General features: G+C 37.6%; 1 protein-coding gene and 1 long non-coding RNA gene across 16 annotated transcripts in view; one reads left to right on the top strand and one right to left on the bottom strand.

The window, feature by feature from the left end:
- Window positions 1-17068, bottom strand: part of LOC148125414 (uncharacterized) — a 77885-nt gene extending 60817 nt beyond the window's left edge. Inside the window, exon 1 of the long non-coding RNA XR_015744092.1 lies at window positions 16806-17068. This is a non-coding gene — a long non-coding RNA (uncharacterized LOC148125414). The remainder of the gene's footprint in view (window positions 1-16805) is intronic.
- Window positions 1-20815, top strand: part of CAMK2D (calcium/calmodulin dependent protein kinase II delta) — a 137287-nt gene that overhangs the window by 11462 nt on the left and 105010 nt on the right. The window lies entirely within an intron of this gene.

Genomic DNA, 20815 nt, shown 5'->3' with positions numbered 1-20815 from the left:
AATCTCAACAAGCAGTAAATTTGTACAAGGGAGAAATGGCCTCAGAAAGCTTCCATTCCTTATTTTAGATTCGGAATATAAAAACATGTATTTAGATTTAAATATTTCATATACCAGTAGTATTATAAAACTATCCCAGATCCTAAGGAGGAGACATCCATCAACTTACTGATTTTGACCTCCCACCAAGACAGTGATATGACTAATCTGGGTTAATTAAAAGACTAGTGTTCTGAAATCTATAATCTTATATTACAATACAGAATATTGTAGTATTTAACACCTGACTACCTTGAAATATTTAAATCTAAATACATGTTTTTATATTCCGAATCTAAAATAAGGAATGGAAGCTTTCTAAGGCCATTTCTCCCTTGTACAGATTTACTGCTTCTTGGGATTATGAGAAGCTACATACAATACTTGCATATTTTTCTTATTAATTCATTTCTGATGTGTTGATGGTTCATGTATTCAGGTCAACATTTTTAGAAACCATTTGGATATTTAAAAGTACTGTTGTTTAAACTGCGGAAGCAACCAACATAAAAAGAGTAAAAGTTCTTGCAGAAATAGACTGTAGTAAACTTGTTTATGCATTGGAGTTAAAGAACTAACACCACAGCTAAGTGACAAAAGAGTAACCAACAGGAAGGTAGAATGCTGTTTATACAGTACTAATTTCAATTACACACACAATACACATATTTAAAAGGGAAATAAAATCTTATACAAATAGTATACAGTAAAAATAAATAACTAATAAAAAGCTAAGATAATATTGTTTCACAGCAGTTCTAGCTACAACTATATCTTGCTCTATGATTATAGCACAACTGTCTTCCTTTATAGTCTATCCTGTCTAATCAAAACTGTAGCTCATGTTCATTTTTTTCCGTTTTACACAAAAAGTTCCCTGTCAGCCAATCAATTCTGAAGTATACCATGAGCAATAAAAAAAAAATGAAATGTATGAATTAATTTCTCATCACTAGAGGAAAAGTCAGTAAACAGCATGTTAGAAATTACTTTTCCAGATGTTTTTATTTTTATTTTGTGGATTTATTGAAATTTTAATGTTGTTTCACCAGCTTCCCATTTCTTTTGTTGTCATTTGTTGAAGACAACTTCTCAAGGAAATGAAAACCACAAACTCTTCCGCTAACCATGCAGCACCTGCTGTGTTCACAGCATGGTAAACTAGACAGATGGTAAAAAATATTTTTTTTAAAAAAACCCTACCAACGAGTTTTGATATTTGCATATAAAAATATTATGGAGGAGAATGTATGTCAGTAATTGCCCTATTTCTGGCTATGAACTTGTTCAAGTGCACAACATTTCGGCTCCTTTCCCTGAAATCTAATGGGTCTTTGGAACTGCCTTTTCCCTGGCTGTCGCCACCTTATGGAATATCTGGAGATTTGGCAGACTCTTTTTTAGCCTTTCAGAAGACCATTGACAGATAACAGATAACAGATAATCAGAGTTGGAAGGGACCTTGCAGTTCATCTCGTCAAACCCCCTGTCCAAGCAGGAGACCCTACACCATTTCTGACAAATGGCAGTCCAATCTCTTCTTGAAAGTCTCAAGTGATGGCATTTTAGTTCTCGTATTTTAGTCCTCGCATTTTAGCTAGGTGCTGGGATAGAATGATGACATTTCAAGTTGTTTGCAGGCATCTCAAGGAGATGACCGGTTGTTTTTTTAAAAATATTATTATTATTTTATGGTTTATGTTCTTATAGTTGTTGGTTTGATTGTTTGTGAACTGCCCAAAGTTGTGCTTAAAATAAGATTATTTAGGTCTATTAAATAAAATAAAATAACATTTAGTATCAGTAATAGAAGGATTTTTTAAAAGAAATGTTACAGATGTTTAAAAGAAATGTTAAGAGCCACTGTACTTCTTTTTTTGGATCTAATAATGGCAACATGCAGAATTTATATATTTTCAGCAAGTAGCGACCTCTTAACTATTTTATTTTAGGTCAATCGTGTTTAAAGTTGAATTAAATATCTGCTTTGAATCAGAAGCCCCATCAGTCTAACTGTCAGGTCGCATTAGGAAATATAGTGAACACTGAACCACCCTTGTGTTTATATATAGGTATTTATATTTATAACTTTCTTCCTCTTCATGCCATTGCAGTGTTACTAAAAAAGCTTTTATGTTTGTTTACATCTTTTGCCACATTGCTCTATCTGTACAATAATTCAGTGTCTGAATTTTTCCCCATTCTGCTTGTATGCTTTTTCTCTTTGCTATCCCTCCTTGTCTTTTGCTTGTGTTGATGCTGCTACTTTTACTACCACCACACTTTACAAAGGGTTTACGACAGCCACAGCCAACTTGCCATGGCCAGTTCACTGCGGCCAACTCGCCATGGCCAACTCACCACAGGACAACTCATCACGGGTCAAGAGTTACACTAATATTGAAGAAATAACCCAATAGTATCATTAAGGAAGGATGCCAAAGAAGAGATGAAATAAAATGTGAATGACAAAAATTAAAATATTTTTAAAAAATCATTTTAAATAACTAAATTGAATTGTTGAATTGTCCCACAGCGAGTTGCCCTGGTGAGTTGGCCACAGTGAATTGGCCATGGTGAGTTGAATGTGACAAATTGACTCTGGTGAACTGTCCCATTCTGCTTTGCAAATGCTTTACCTAGAAACTGTTTGTAACTACTCTAGAAAGAGGCTGATTTCACAAAGCTGATTCAAGCTAAAGATTTTAACCTTACGGATAAGAATGTCCCTATTAAAATGGAACTAAGTAGTTTAGATCATATTCCCAAATCTTTTTTCAGGTCAAAAGCCATACTTTTCCATTGACTAACATGCTGGAAATGAATTTAAAAAATGGGCCCAGTTTTGAAAAATAAATGGTGGGGCCAGGACAAAAGAAATAAGCTTGACTTAATTTAACATTTAAAGGTGTATCCGTTTAATGGTTAATATCCGTTTGTAAAATTATTTCCCAGGTTTTTAAATAGTTTTTTCATCTGTCACATTAAAATGTATAATTTGGTGGGAATTTTTAATGAAGCTTGGGGAGGAGATAAAGGTTATGTACATCTTCTCCATATCTAACTGCAATTTATTTATTGTAATTGCAGATTTATTTATTGAAGAAATTCCCTAGACAGATGAACAGTTTGCTTTTTTCTACCAGTGGCTTCATAAAATAAAATGTATTTTTTGTTTTCCTCCTATGAGCTTGTATCCTGACCATCATAGTTGCATGTACAAAGGTTCCTTAGTACAAACATCCTTGCTGAATATGCAGATGTATTTGTAGACCACCGACACTCACTTGATGAGGGGTCTACCTTTATGTCTTTGTTCTTGGTTATGTACAAAATTTACAGGCAGGTTTCCACTCTCTAAACTGACTTTTTGAGATCATTTGCAGAGTAAAGTCTTGAATTGTAGACAGGCACCTTTTTGCTGGGGATATATTCGGATTGTATATGGAGCATGTCCACATCAAAAGTATCCATTAATCAAACGCTCAACAGTCCTATGATTCTCTCTTCTTAATGGAATTTTTGTGAAAAAGGCATTGCTTTAAATCAATAGGTTGATGGATTAAGATTGACACTGTATGTTACAGCATGCCAACTGACCATTTATTTAAGTAAAAGACTATTTTAAACAAGAAGATGGGACATATAGCCTGGTTAGCAACAAGGGTGATGTCTATGGAACGTCTAAGCTTTAAAACCTGTTTTTTGATCCCAGCAGATAACACCCGGCAAACATGGTTTATATTGTATAAAGTCACCATTTTCAAGTAATATTTCATGCCTTTAATGAAATAGATTCTTTCAGATTAGAGATCCTAGCTTGCATAGAATAGTATGATCTGAGACCTCCATATTTATTAATTATTTCCGTATATATAAAGAAAGAAATTTTGGGAGAAGCCTAGTATGCTAGTTTATTATGTATAGATTTTTAAAATATGTATAATGTTCATTTTATGGATAAACATTCAGTCATCCCCTATGTGTGGTCAGGAGTGATAGAGAGGGGGGGATAACCTGGGATAAAGTATCTCTGGTCTATATGAAATCCTGATGCTCCTATTATGTACCCATCAGATATTACCAAATTCAGCAACAAAATTTTGGTGTGACTTGAAGACAAGAGCAATTCTTGACTCATGTAAGCAAGTCTAGCTTATGTAAAAATAAGTATGGTTTACCTGTTTTGATTGGTTTACTCTTTGAATTGGGACACTCTCGCTGTACTTCCTGCCTTGATGTAGCAGTTTACTAGTCCTTGCTATCATTACTTGTCCCTTTGTTTGTTTGGCTTTCTCACTCTTAACCCAGGTGAGTGAAATAAATAGGGATACTAGATCTTACACATTTTATTGTCAAATAAAAAGGATAAAAAACAAGAACTGATGAAGATAAATTCTATAGTGTCAGTTCCCGGCTCTGAATCTTGTGACTAAGGAAATCAGTCCCTTTTCCATAATGAATTAGCTCAATCTCAAGGGCTATAATTATAATCATCCTTCATATATTTAAAAAGAAACAACCAAAGGTAAAAATTCCTTTCTAACTGTAAGTTGTCACATGGAAAACAGTGGTGAAGGAGATACGATTGTTCAGAGCATAAATTGCTTTAAAAAAAGAAAGATAACAAGATTCCGAGCAGATCAGAAGATGACATAGAATTACTTCTCATTCAGAAGAAACTCTGTTTAAGTTGTGCAAAACACATAGGAGTGCTGAATCAGCATAAAGAAAATAAACATCAGAGACAATGACAGAGCTTTATCACATCCTCATTGCCTTTTTTTAATCACATCTGGGTTGAGTAATTCTGCTTGTGTTATGCTTAGGCAGATCCTACTTGGGACATGAATTTGTTTTAAGATTGCAATCTATATAAGAGACAGCTATAAGAGACAAAGGTGCTTTTTCAAGAGGCAACTGGACTTTCTGTTTTTTTCTTTGAAGATGTTTCACTTCTTATCCAAGAAACTTCTTCAGTTCAGGGAAGAGCTTCTTGGATAAGAAGCGAAAGTCTTTAAAAAAATCAGAAAGACTAGTTGCCTCTTGAAATAGCACGGTTGGGACAACCATGACCTGGATAACTGATAATCTCCATAGACATAAGAGACAACTGACTGTCTAGTTTCTTGTCAAATATTGTAGACAATAGTCTTAACTTCATGGCCCTGAAAAGAAACAACAATAATAATAATAATAATAATAATAATAATAATAATAGTAATAATAATAATGTTTTAATCCCAGTCCTTTGAAACCAACTTGTGTGATAGATATCTTCACATTTGTATTTGTACATTATTGAGATTTACCAATTCATTGTCTACAAATAGATCCAGTTTAATGCAGTATTAAATGAACTAGCAACCCATAATGAATCCTTACTAAGTTTATTTATTAAAGTTTTGATTTGATTCCATAGAAGATAATACATTTTATCATTCTTATAAATAAAAATATGATGCTTAAATTGAGAATATTTTTAGAAAACCTGCACTTCAGAGAAGATTCATATTATTCTAATAAATTAACTTGATTTATCCTGCCACAAGAGGCATCGTTCCATGAACCCTAGTGGTGATTCATTGTAGTTTCAGGGACTTAACATTTCTATTTAGCTTGTTAAGAGAGGGTGGAGTTATTGAATCATGTTTAATGAATAGGAACCATCAATAACAATATATTTTCAATAATTGTATACTTGTACTCTGTACCCTCTAATGTTCATGTTACCTTCTTGAAAGATTTTTCTTTTAAGTACAGAGAAACTCAATATACCAGTAAAATCAATACTATTTGTTTTGCTTTTGCTTTTTGCTGGTATATAAGGAATCACGAAGCACTACATTTATCAACAGAGTACAAAGCAGATTAAATAATCACGGTTTAGGCTTAACAATATGAAGTTTTATTTGATTACAAATGGGTGAAGAGTACATATCAGGAGCTTATAAAGTCCTAAAATGTGGTTGCATTTAAAGCATCATCTATTTGTAGTGCAATGTTTACATTTTTCCTGGTGAATCTTAACACAGTTGGAATTTGCCAATTATCCATGCCAGAATTCAGATTAACTCCTTTAAAGTTTACTGGCCATTTTAAGCCACAACTGGAAAAGGTGATAGAAGCAGCAGACCTATCACTTCCTCCAGTCTTTCCCAGGCTAGTGCCCTCCAGATATGCCAAAGAACTTCCTGTAATCTCTCAGCCAGTTTGTTTAGCAATTATTAGAGTTGTCCAGGAGATACAGAGAGCACCAAATTGGCAAAGAGCACCTTTGCCAAAGATTTTTGATAATAATCAGTAGCCTGTTTGCATTGAAATTTTATACTCCAAAGTGTTTTGTAGATGCAGGCTATTGTGCCTCAAACCCTTTTTCTCTTTCTGCAACATATTATTTCAAACCTGTGTCCAATTACAAATGTTTTCCTATTGTGCCAGTCATGTAATATTGTCAGCAACATGCCCAGCCAGCTGCAGAAATCCGAGACTTTCCTTTTTATTTCTCTAGGACTTCACAGTATTGTGCAAAATCCTTCGATGCTGTATTCTCTCTGTGTGTCTTAAAATCTACAGCAGTTGTTTAATAATGTCAATTGAAATAGGAAGGTCCTTGAGGAGAGGGGTGCATTTAAATGAGAAAGGAAGATATTAGTGCATGCAGTGAACTGAGAAGACAAGGTATTCTTCCCAGGATAAGCAATAGAATCCAGTTATACAGTACAGATAGGTCTTGACTTACAACCGCATTTGGGTGCAAAATTGCAATTGCTAAGCAAAAAAAGTTGTTAAGTGAGTTTTGCCCCTTTCTACAACCTTTTTTTTGCCACCAGTTGTTAAATGAATCACTGCAGTTATTATAAGTTAGTAACATAGTTGTAAGCTAAATGTGGTTTTTCCTTTGGCTGTACTGCAACTGTCGTAAATATACACTATCTCACAGAAGTGAGCACACCCCCTCACATTTTGTAAATATTTAACTATATCTTTTCGTGTGACAACACTGAAGAAATGACACTTGGCTACAATATAAAGTAGTGAGTATACTGCTTGTATAACAGTGTAAATGTGCTGCCCCTCAAAATAACACAACACACAACCATTAATGTCTAAACCCCTGGCAACAAAAGTGAGTACACCCCTAAGTGAATGTCCAAATGGGGTGCAGGTAGCCATTTTCCCTTCCTGGTGTCATGTGACTCCATAGTGTTACAAGGTCTCAGTGTGAAGGGGGAGTGGGTATGTTAAATTTGGTGTTATCTCTCTCGCTCTCTTATACTGGTCACTGGAAGTTCAACATGGCACTTCATGGCAGTGAACTCTCTGAGGATCTGAAAAAATGAATTGTTGCTCTACATAAAGATGTCCTAGGCTATAAGAAAATTGCCAAGACCCTGAAACTGAGCTGCAGTGAGTTGGCCAAGATCATACAGTGGTTTAACAGGACAGTTTCCACTCAGAACAGGCCTTGTCATGGTCGATCAAAGAAGTTGAGTGCCCGTGCTCAGTGTCATATTCAGAGGTTGGCTTTTGGAAATAGACGTATGAGTGCTGCCAGCATTGCTGCAGAGGTTGAAGGAGGTGGGGTGGGGTGGTCAGCTTGTCAGTGCTCAGATCATATGCCGCACGCTGCATCAAAGTGGTCTGCAGGGCTGTCATCCCAGAAGGAAGCCTCTTCGAAAACGATGCACAAGAAAGCCTGCAAACGGTTTGCTGAAGACAAGCAGACTTAAGGACATGGATTTCTGGAACCATGTCTTGTGGTCTGATGAGACCAAGATAAACTTATTTGGTTCAGAGGGTGTCAAGTGTGTGTGGCAGCAACCAGGTGAAGAGTATACAGATGAGTGTGCCTTGCCTAGAGTCAAGCATGGTGATGGGAATGTCATGGTCTGGGGCTGCATGAGTGCTGCCAGCACTGGGGAGCTACAGTTCATTGAGGGAACCATGAATGCCAACATGTACTGTGACATACTGAAGCAGAGCATGATCCCACTCCCTTCAGAGACTGGGCCACAGGGCAGTATTCCAACATGATAACAACCCCAAACACAGCTCCAAAATGACCACTGCCTTGCAAAGAAGCTGAAGGTAAAGGTGATGGACTAGCCAAGCATGTCTCCAGACCTAAACCCTATTGAGCATCTGTGGGGCATCCTGAAATGGAAGATGGAGGTGCGCAAGGTCTCTTACATCCACCAGCTCCGTGACATTGTCATGGAGGAGTGGAAGAGGACTCCAGTGGCAATCTGTGAAGCTCTGGTGAACTCTATGCCCAAGAGGGTTAAGGCAGTGCTGGGAAATAATGGCAGCCACACAAAATATTGACACTTTGGCCCCCATTTGGACATTATCACTTAGGAGTGTACTTACTTTTGTTGCCAGGGGTTTAGACATTAATGGTTGTGTGTTGTGTTATCTTGAGGGGACAGCACATTTACATTGTCATACAAACTGTATACTCACTACTTTACATTGTAGCTAAGTGTCATTTCTTCAGTGTTGTCACATTAAAAGATATACTTAAATATTTATAAAATGTGAGGAGGTGTACTCACGTCTGTGAGATATTGTACATCCCAGTTGCCAAATTTTGATCATGTGACCACGGGGATGCCGTAACAGTTGTAAGTGTGAAAAATGACTTTTGCAGTGCCATTGTAACTGTGAATGGTCACTAAACAAATGGTTGTAGTCAAAGACTACCTGTATACTTGTATTGGCAGAAGCCATATGGAATGTGAAGGAATGTTTGCCTTCTTCCTACAGTTTTTCCATTGCTTCAGCACTTATTTGAAAAGCCATTGTGAGGGAACTGTGGGACAGGTGTAAATTCAGAAGGCGAAGGTTAAATATTCTAAACTTTTATTATGTAAATATATTATATAAAACCTATCTCATTTCCTTATGGATTTCATTCTCAGGTGATTTCTGTAGCTGTGTCTTTCTATGTAGCTGCTGCAAAGTAGCTGAATTAAGCTGTCTTGGCCCAAGTTGTGCAACTGTAATAATAACAGTATTGTTCTCTGTGAAATAATAGCCAGGAGCCATACCTATGCTACCTTGAATTGTTCAAAGCATGTGTCAAGTGCAGGGGAAATCAAGAAATCCAGGCAGTTCAAATGAATATATATGTTTTTTGCAAGTTTAAGCTCTTTACAGCAGTGGCATCCAATCTTTGTGGCTTGGTGGCCCATATGGAGGAACGGGGGACAGGGGAACTGGGCCGCACAAGTGGCAGGCCAGTTCACATGCACATGCACAAAACAGCTCAGCCAGTTGAGTTGTGCATGCATGCATGTGCGTGCCAATCTGCCACTCATGCAATTTAAGCTATGCATTTGTGTGCGCCAGCCCACCACTCATGTGATTCAAGCTGCGTGTGCATATGCATGCTGGCCCATCCCTTGTGTAGCCATTTCTGAATAGACCGTAACCTGGTAGTGGGCCACTGCCTGGAGATTGGAGACTCCTGCTCTACAAGAATCTGGACTACTAAAGATCAAAGTAAATTGGCGGTAGATAAGAGTCAATGGCATTCAAGGTGGGCTGGACTTAGATCTCTTGTGGGCACAAAGGCACTCAAGACTGATTATGCATTTGACCCTTCGCTTGGCTTCAGCCTGGTCATCTCCTACACTATGGAGGGAAATAGATGGAGGAGGAGGAGGACAAAGATGAGGATAATTTTATACATGCAGTTATTATGATGGTTGCCATTTTATTGATTGTTACCTATTCGGTTGCTTTCGTGGTGTGGAGACAACAACTTGGTCCTCAACACCAATAAGACCAAGGAGCTTATAGTAGATTATAGGAGGAACAGATCAGACATCCAGCCCCTGCTTATCAATGGAGACCGAGTGGAGCAAGTGGCCAGTTTTAAGTTTCTGGGTGTTACCATAAAAGAGGACCTGATCTGGGGTATACACATTGCAGTACTGGTCAAAAGGGCCCAGCAGAGACTATACTACCTGAGGCTTCTCAGAAAACAACAACTGAATGAGAAACTGCTGGTGACCTTCTACCGCTGCACCATAGAGAGTATTTTAATTTACTGCACCTCTGTAGGGTTTGCCAACTGCACGGTGGCAGATAGGAAAGCACTCCGGAGGGTTAATGTCATTGTCCAGAAGATCGTTGGTTGCCCTCTCCCCTCTTTGGAAGAGCTTTATAGCTCCCGCTGCCTTAAGAAAGTTCAAAACATCCTCAAAGATCCACCCCCACTTTTTTTGAACTATTATCATTTGGCAGACGGTTCAGAATAATAAAAACAAGGACAAATAGGCTGAAAAACAGCTTCTATCCCAGGGCAGTAGCTCTTTTGAATTTGCTGTAGAGTGCAGTGTTGGTGTGGTGTTGGATGTTTTCAGTTCAGTGTGTGAAGGATGTGTGTTTGTGTTTATTTTCGTGGTCATGGTCATGATGTGCATTGAAGATGGTGTTTGATTTCGTTGCACGAGGTGCAGTGACAATAAAGTAAACTAAACTAAACTAATTCAGATGTGCTTTTAGTTACAACAGCTTCTATATTGTCAAACTTCAAAGGGTGCTTTTGCTATTGCAACTATTACTGCTTCTCAGCTTGCCAAGGAAGTATTGGGGTGGGGGAGGAAATGGGTAGATACAATGTAGCTTCCAGACATCAAGAGGCCAGCCCTGAGAATCAAGGACACTTCAGCAGGTCTTTACTAGAGTCAAAAGACTCTCTCACAACAGTACCAGGAGACTCCATTGGGCAACATGACCTGGTCTAATAGGGGTAGGGACTTTAACTATGTGGGCTTGCACAGGAAATGGTTGGATCTGGTTTTGCCCTCATCTGTGGTTTTGCCCTCAAAATCATGTACTCAATAAAGTTTTGCATTAAGAGGTTGGATCATCTTGGCCGTGCTTGTTTTGGTTGGATTCGTCAGTCGAAACCTTGACAGATGTTATATTTATAAATGGAATATTCTACTTTATAATACATGCCTGTTAGATCATATTTATATTTATGTATTAATATAAAAGTTTGGATAGTAAAATTTCATTTTAGACAGTATTAGCTCAAGTAATGTAATGATAGCACACTTATTTTAAAATAATTATTTAAAACGTATTTTAGAATATTCTTATTACATTTTTATGCAAAAATATATTATTCATTTCTACTTTCTTTGTATTACTTAAAGATACTTGGAAAAAATTAAACATTGTTAAATAAAAAAATGTTTTACAACCACAGCACTATCAGTAAAGCCTAGCTTTAGATAAAAGAGCCACTATTTAGCAGGCAACACCTGCTAATAAATTGCATTGTTTGAAACTGTTAGTAAAGAGAGGGAGGCATCTGGAATTATATGTAAGAAAGACGAAATATTTCAGGCTTGATACAGCTAGATAAGTAGCTTTATACCAGCCAAAGAAATAAATGATCAAGGAAGTAGATTACAAGAGCTGCATATTAATTAATATATTAGCAAAGGCTATCAGAAGCATGTTAGATTCATCAGAGCAGAATGGGGTTTATTTTCAATCAATTTCCTGATGTTTCATTAACACAATCCATCACAATTTACATGATAGCCTTTAAAAAGCCAATTAGTCCTACATGAGTGGGTGACTGTGTAGGTTTTTTCTTACAAATCTGAGGTACTATTTTCAAAGATTCTCTTTCCCTTTCTGAGAGATATTACTTAGCAACAAAATACTTATTCTTCACAATTCCAGCAACAGATAAAGATACTGTACGGGGAAGAACAATTCATATTCTTTTATGCAGCTTCTAAGGAAAGTGGAACATGTCTTGATTTCTTAAGAATGAATAATCCTTGAATCCTTCACCAATTTATCCTGTTTTTCTATTTTCTAAATGGGAGCACGGAGCTCTGTATGTGTTTTTGTGAAGAGATTTGAATGGCAGAAATGTCAACATTTTGGTAGTCATTGATTCCAGAAAATTATAGATCTTTTCTTGGAAATTTTAATGCAGTTACATATTGCATTTACATTGTATTTTCAAGATTCAGTTGCTTAGAATTTCTTGCATCAATAACAAAATTATTGCATTGACTAGTCATTTATCCATATCAAGAAACTATAAATAGCAGTATGAAAAACGCAAACCCTCTGTATTCATATTATATTATCCCTACAGTCATCCTTGATACGTTCATATATCCATCTCATTCTGTCCTACACTGTTTTCCTGAAAAAGGAATTCCATGAAACTTATTGTACCTTGCCTTAGAACTGAGTTGCTATTGCCAGAATAAGATGCTTTGAGATATGCCAATTCTAAATGTTTTTTTTTTAAAAAAAATCTGGAAAACTGATATATATGTTGTGTCAGCCATTTCAAGGACTTAGCACATTCAAGAAGTGCTAGGCCATTTGGGGCAGTGTTGAAAGAAATGTCCATCTAGGTTCAATTCCAAGTGAGGAGGAAGACACTGGAAACATTGAGACTGCTGGGAAGGATGGTTTAATAATGCAGAACCATTAAGCACATGGTCCTGGTGCAGCTGAACACATGAGTGGAGGGTGAGATACAGTGGTGGGATTCAAATTTTTTTTTTTTATTACTGGTTCTGTAGGTGCTAACTTTCTACAGCAGTAATGTCCAAATTTGTTTGAAACGTTATTTTATTTCCATGTTTGAACTGAGAAAGAAACTGGAACCATTGTAAAATGTTTTTTTTTTTTTTGGAATTTCAACAGCCAACCTGTGAGAAGACTCTTTTAAACAGGGGTGTGAAACTCAAGGCTCGTGGGCCAAATCCAGCCCAAGAAGTGCTTAGAGCTGGCCTATGGGGCTGGCCTGGAAATAGCAAAGGACCAGCCCCTAGTGCCTCAGGGTGCTGCAGTAGGCCATCCAGGCTGAAAATGGGGTGCCTGGAGGGCCATCTGCAACCCCCATGCCTTCTTTTTGGCCAGCAGGGTGCTGCAGGAGGACATCTATCCCATTTCCCCCTGGCCCAGCCCACGGAGGAACAGCTACAATGCTGAACTGGCCCTCTAAGAAATGCAGTTTGACCAGCCTGCTTTTGAAGATTTGCCCTTCAAAGCTTTTATAATATAAGTAAGTACTAGTAATTAAATTCTTTAGTTGCATTAGAGGTATTCCTAAATCTACCCTAAATGCAGAAGCTGGTGTGGATTTATCCAACACACACACACACACACACACACACACACTGAACAAACACTGTACAAGCACACATAGCAATCTGTAATTTTAATTGTATCAGTAATGATGGATTTACTTCTTAGACAATTTTACAACTTAAATTTTATTGAAATGTTTGCTGATCTGCATACAGTTTAACTTTAGTTGTCAAAAAGGTTTTGCTTAAAATGTGATTTGGCCTTCTGGTAAGGCTAAAGCCTACATTCTTCTCATTGTTCCTTTGTTATGCTGATTACATTTACATGCATGAGAGACAGTGTATATAGTTGATGTATCCATTTTTCATACATTGTAAGATTTAATGGAATGTCATCCAGGCCATTTGCTTTTCTGTGATGATCAAATATTATTTCAAGGACAATTTACTCTCTGGGTATTTACTCTCTGGTTATTGCCCTTTTTAACTACCAATAGCTGCACAAAGAAGTTGGTGTATAATTTCATTAAACTGCAGTTGATTTTTAAGGACATAGAAAGTTATACTTAAAAAGAAAGCTTTTTAAAAATTTTGTTCATAGCAATGTAAGGTTGGAGTTAATTTATATATAGGGTTAGGGATAGTTTATATGTATTGTTTATATTTATATTTATATTGTTTATATGTATTTTGACTTTTCAAGAATTGATAGTTGTAGTCTCTCTATTGTTTTTATTATCTATCGTGCTGTTTGTGGTAGAAGTCACTTATTCTACTTTTCTGTGTTAAAATAATCAACTGTTATTTGGTAATGGGTTATAGAAACAGCCTGCATCTTATCTATGCAAAGAAGATAAGAACAACCAAAGATTGATGTTTTCTGGATTATAAAATTACATTATTTTTAAAATTGTGCATTTTTATCTAAACATTATGTGATTGTGCGTTGTGAATCTTTGCTAAAACACATATTCAGAGGTCATTATTGAAGGTTGCTAAGATTTATGGTGGAGCTCAGTCCATCACAAAATTTGAGAGGTTCTTATATAAGAAATGACAACAACAGGCTTAAAGATCTATTTCATCCCCTAAGTGCCTCTTTGTGGCTGTGATATACTCATAATTTTTGCCATTGTCAGGTTTAACATGCTGTAATCTGGTGAGCTGATTCATAGTCCCCTCATTGTGTTACTCAGAGTGAAAGCAATGTTTAACTTATAAATAGATACTTCTTATAGACCATGCAAATACATTTGGAAAGGGAAAATATGCTGATGTGTGAATAATTTAGTCTGTTAAATCCATATAATGGTTGTTTAGCATAAACTGTGAATGATGCTTAATTTTGCTGAAACATTAACACCCATTCTAAATGTTGCATATGAACTGCCCCTCATTTTTAGGGGGAGGGTATTCTATCTTAAGTTATCAGAACTAAAATTGCTGTGCCACACTAATGTAATATTTTCATTTAATTAAGTGCTAACAAAAGTGGTAAAGTACCTTGCCTTATAAATATGCATACAAACCAGATGTTTTGTGCAGGATTGTATTCATTTTTCCCTTCATACTGAAAGTATATCAACTTCTTTCTATTGATTAATTGGTTAGGTGATTAATTTCAATGCTGCTGCAGTTTTAAGATTAGTGACAGTACACAACATAATCCAAAATAGTAAGGCAGTCAAGATAATAATTAATAGAAATAAAATCAGCAGCATCCATTTTAAAACAACTGAAACACCCATGAGTGTGTGTTTGTATATGGGAAGATTGAGGTATGATGTTTATATGATAATATCATTCCTTTAATCTGTAAAGAAACTATAGAAGAGCTCTCAACTGACTTCTATACAGCATTCAGCACTAGGGAAAGTCTAACATTAAGGCAGGGTGTCCAACCTTAGCAACTTTAAGACTTCTGGACTGCAACTCCCAGACCGTCAGCGGTTTTTTTCTCCTGGTTATGCATATTAGACAGTTAAAACTGTCCAATTGTAAGTTAAAACCGTCACTTTAAATTCCATATAAAAATATATTGACAATCCCTTGTAACACCCACTGCCCAAGTGTAATACGTTCCTGGGACCTTATGCAAATTAATAATCAAGCCGCTACATGTTATACCAAGACTGCCAATTTGTTCACCAGTTCTGTTCATCCACCAACAAGAAGAAGCAAGTTCTTACAATAAGCAGACTGGTGTTTACCATCAACAATTTGAAGCCATGGTCACCAGTGAAATAGCCAGTAGAATCAGGATTGTCAATTGGAAGTAGAGAGATGGTTGATTTTATTTTCTTCAGGGCATTCTCTGTACCATGTTTCCCCCAAAATAAGACCCAGTCTTTTTACATATACATATACATATACATATACACATACACACATGTATACATGTACACCTGTATACATGCACATACACATACACATGCATACATGCAGGTCTTGGCATGTTTGGGTCTTTTCCCGTGTAAGATAATCTTACACTGGAAAAGACCCGAATACGTTAAGACCTGCATACCTGTACCCATGAAAATCTATGAAAACTATTGTGTTCTAGATGAACACAGTACACAAGCCTGATGATGGCAGATGAAATTCTGCCGAAACGTTGCTACAACTTTAAAAGCACAACTATAATGACGTGGAAAAATACCTGAACAAAGCTGAATACCATACATATAAATACCTGCGAAAACTTAAGAATATATGTATGTATGTACACACAAACATACACAGGCATCACATCAAGACTGCCTTCAAAACAGACAGAAAAATAGCAGCCATCCTAAGAAATCCCAAAGTTAAAATTGACCTGGAAAACCAAGGCATATATGAAGTCCCCTGTGCATCATGCCCTGCCACATACTTTGGACAGACCAATAGAAGAATAAGTACCTGCCTAGATGAACACAAAAATGCAGTAAAAAAGCTGGAACACACTTCCTCACTAGTCCAACACGTGCAAGCCACAGGTCATAGCATCGACTTCAATGGCACCAAAACCCTAGCCACTGTAGAAAACTGCAGCCACAGAATTATCAGAGAAACCATAGAGATTGAAAAAAGACCTGAAAGCATGAATAGAAGAGATGACTCCAACAGACCGTAAATTATCTGGAAGCCTGCACTCACAAACAAAAAAATCTCCACGCCACAAGCCAGGCAAACACCTGGGCACAAACAGACTCCCCCCCGATACTTCCAGCTCAAACACACCCCAACCAGGCACCCGGATGAAACCTAGCTTCCTAATAAATGATAGCCGTCCATTTACTCGGAGCCAAGCCGCACTAAAAGCCTCCAATACAGGAAACACAATGTTGCCAGCCAATCAAGACCAAAGAAAAGCTACAAAACAGACAGAAGATATTAGAAACACCAATCAAGCAGAACACAGCAAACTCCAAGACCAATAAACACAGACCAAGACTCCCAACCAATCAGGATGAAGAAAAAACCATTCTGGCACAGCAGTAGGCTAGCACCAAATTTAAAACAGAAACGGTTGTGAAAGTCTGACTCACAGACGAACACAATACAGAAGTCTGATAATGGCAGATGAGATTCTGCTGAAACGTTGCTACAACTTTAAAAGCACAACTATAATGACATGGGAAAATACCTGAACAAAGCTGAATACCATACATATATACAATATACATACATACATACATATCTATATTCGTAGACTTTCACGGGTACAGGTATGCGGGTCTTGGTGTGTTCGGGTCTTTTTCCGTGTAAGATTGAGAGCATCTTGGTAACATTTCAACGAGGTCCCACTCGCCATGTTCAGGCTGGTGCTTTCAGCTTTGTGCTTGTGCAAGCAAAGCATGATCGGAGCTGCTGTCTCCCTATAAATATTGGTGGGTAGGTTGGCTGTGTTGTCATTTCTTGATTGGTTGATGGAGTTGATGTTTGCAGATTGGCTGGCTTTTTCGTATGAACATGTGTGGCTGAGGTATTGGCTGTGTGTCTATCAGCGTCCTGTGTTGTAATGACCTGGGTAATTGGCTGTGTGATGACCTTCTGAGTTCTATTGTTGTGACATCCAGGGTCTTGTGCTGTAATCTCCTGGGTAGTTGGCTGTGTTGCAACATCCTGAGGTTTTGTGGAGTAACCTCCTGAGTTCTGTGATGTGATATCCTGAGCGGGTGGCTGTGATGTGACGTTCTGGGTTTTGGTTTGGCTCTGAGTTTGAGGCCTGGATATGTGTTCATGGCATGTGTCCATTTGCTTGGTTTGGGGGTTGGGGTATGTGGCAGCTGGTGATGCAGCCGTGGTCTGGTTTCTGGACGGTGGTTGTCTTTCGTCTATGGGATGGGTTTGGGTTTGAGTTTGGTGAGGAAGATTGGTGGTGATGTCATCTGTTGTTTTGGGTCTGGTGTTGGTTTTCGTGGCTGGGACTCATTTGTTGATATGGGCTAGTTTCCAGATGTCTGGTAGGTGGGAGACTCTCAATCTTACACAGGAAAAGACCCAAACACGACAAAATCTACAGGATTGAGATGTAAGATTGAGAGTATCTTGGTGACGTTTCAATGAGGTCCCACTCGCCATCTTCAGGCTGGTGCTTTCGGCTTCGTGTTTGTGTGAGCAAAGCGTGATTGGAGCTGCCGTCTCTCTATAAATACTGGTGGGGAAGTGTGGTGTGCTGGCTCTGTTGTAAGCAGGCTGGTTGGCTGTGTTGTTATTTTTTGATTGGTTGATGGAGTTGATGTTTGCAGATTGGTTGGCTTTTTCATAAGAACCTGTGTGGCTGAGGTACTGGCTGTGTGTCTCTCAGCCTCCTGTGTTGTAATGACCTGGGTAATGGGCTATGTGATGACCTTCTGAGTTCTATTGTTGTGACATCCTGGGTCTTGTGCTGTAATCTCCTGGGTCATTGGCTGTGTTTCAACATCCTGAGGTTTTGTGGAGTAGCCTCCTGAGTTCCATGATATGATATTCTGAGCAAATGGCTGTGATGTAATGTTCCAGGTTTAGCTCTAAGTTTGAGGTCTGGCTATATGTTCATGGCGTGTGTCTGTTTGCTTAGTTTGGGGGTCGGGGGTGTGGCAGCTGGTAATGCAGCCATGGTCTGGTTTCTGGACAGTGGTTGCCAATCAAGAAATAACAGCATAGCCAACCAGCCCGCTTACAACAGAGCCAGCACACCACACTTCCCCACAAGTATTTATAGAGAGACAGCAGCTCTGATCACGCTTTGCTCACACAATCACGAAGCTGAAATACACACACACACACATACACACACACACCAAAAAAGGCACCAGGTCTTATTTTTGGGGATGTCTAATTACTGACATGCATCGATCTGGGTCTCGTTTCTTGACTGCAGAGGTCTTTCTGGAAGGCCTCTAATGGCAAAATGGAAGCTGAGGGTGATGCATGTGAGTGGTGGCAAGCAGCTGCAGAAGAAGTGGCCCTGCAAGGTGAGCAGGTGTGAGGCCTGGTAAGTAGGGCAGCTCCACCACCCCCATCCCCATCCTAGCTTAATTTTTACCTGTGTGCTTTGCCCCACCTTGTGCACCCCAGAGTGTTGGGGGTGTGTGTTCTTAATTAGGACTTATTTTGGTGGGTAGGGCTTATATTGGGTGCACATGTAAAAATCAAGCTAGGACTTACTTTTGTGTAGGTCATATTTTCAGGGAAACGTGGTATATACTGCTTACTGCTGTTGTTCTGGACCTCTCTCTTGACATCTACACGGACGATAAAAAAAATCCTTGCAGTTCCCCAAAATCATCCAGGCAATTGGATGTGTTTACTGATATCTTCAGAGATGATCTACCACTCTTGCTTTATTTGGCTGTTTGTATTCTGGTCCTAGTTTCAACATGAGCAAAATTGATCAGTATCAACAGCAGATGTCAGGCCACATTTTTCACATCTCTTTGACCATATTGACATAAACAGTTCACAAGCCAGCCACAAGGCCAACAATTCTGACTTTAAACCCCATTTTGGAACTGTGGCACTTGCTGCCAAGCTTCTACAATAAATAGTGGGCCCAGCAAAACTCAACACAAACTGTGTCCATAAATCGTTCCCTACTGGCTTCTGAAATCTAACTTCTAGCTTTCTATATATATACCAAGAAGGTAAATTCCCATCTCTTTTCTATAACCATCCTAAAAAACATTTTACAAATTACAAATCTGTCTTTCTAAAAACAGATGCTCCTTCATGGACAGATTTTTAATCCAATAGATATCTACTTTAATTTTTGATGATTTTCCCCTTGTGATCTCATGCATTGTGTTAAGGCTATCCAAATAATCTGAAACAGGTTTTATGGGAATATTGAGGATAGAAAGGTAAATTAGTTAAAATCATGTTCCCTTTCCCATTTTCTTTGAGATTGTAAAATTTCACTTACATCCAAAGTGGGCTCTTTGTAGCTGATTGCATGAGATTTTCTGGATCTGGTTTTTTCCCATGAAAATCTTTAGATTAGTGTGCTAAATTTTAATGTGTTGGCACAAGAAATCCAGTTCTGTTTGACAATTCATAAAGCTAACTTGATATAGGTATTAGATTTTAGTAATTGTATTGATTCTGATTTCTCATTGGTTTTTTTACCCAGAAAAGAAATATCTAAATCATTTGAATCAATTCAAAAACATTCAGTTTAGCAATTCAGTTTCAAGTTCTAATTTGAATCAGCAGATTTATTCAACTTGGACATTGGTCAAATCAGTTTCCATCAGAAACTGGGGCCTTAGAAAATACAACCTATTTAATATTTTTCAATCTGCCATCAGAGGCAGTCACCTTATTTGATTTAATGATGCTGATATCTTTGCTTCGATAACAATTGCCAGATGATGAAGTGACAACTTGGTATTCCTAGGGATGAAGAAAGGCATTGCTGACCAGGCAGATTTTTGAGACTCCGTCTTGATGCTTTTGAATTTTTTTTCAAAAAATGTATATTTACAAATATCTTAGTTAAAAATAAGCTAACTACCTTTCTTCTCTCCGTTCTTGTATTTCATAACTTTAGTGAATAGATCAAACCTTATTACATTTTCATTGGACCATAATCTTCTTTATGAAGTTTGAATTAAGTGTAATTAGTTGTGTGAAAATAGGATTGAATATTTGGGGGTTTGTTGGGATTTTTTAATGTACCTTCCTTCAGCTTTTGTTTAGAACAATATGTTAATCACCTAGCCAATATTTTTTTTTAAATGAGCTGTTTGGAGATTTGAAAGTTAAAATAAGTAACTTAAAGTGCTCAAAATTGTATAGTGTTACAAATTGTTTACATGATGTGATTGTGTGCTCTAATGCCACCCTATTGGACATAATTTGTTTCCCACATTAGATTTTTCTGAAAGACTTATTGGTTTTTATAGATGCACTCTCTCTCTCAACCCTAATCTTGCCAAGAAGACCACAGGGCTTTAGTCCAGTTAATTGCCAATAGTCAACATTGATTTGAAAGCACTATTTAAAAGTAAAATCAGAGTAGTGTACTAAAGCTGTTTGATTAGTTCTTTTCCTCCTTAGATCAAGAAGTTTGTCTTTGGATAATGAAAGACTCCTGCTTTTCTAGACATTAAAAGTGTCTAATTTTTCCACCTATAGTGCCTGCTATTTATTTTAAAAAAATGTACTGACTAATAACAACAATACCTTAATAGAGCTTTTCATCCTTCCATGCTATTCCGTGG

This window comes from Pseudonaja textilis, chromosome 6 (assembly GCF_049901715.1).
Source record: "Pseudonaja textilis isolate UNSWEBS1 chromosome 6, rPseTex1.2, whole genome shotgun sequence".
NCBI lineage: Eukaryota > Metazoa > Chordata > Lepidosauria > Squamata > Elapidae > Pseudonaja > Pseudonaja textilis.
The sequence above is the reverse complement of the archived record's forward strand: the minus strand, read 5'-3'. Positions and strand labels throughout refer to the sequence as shown.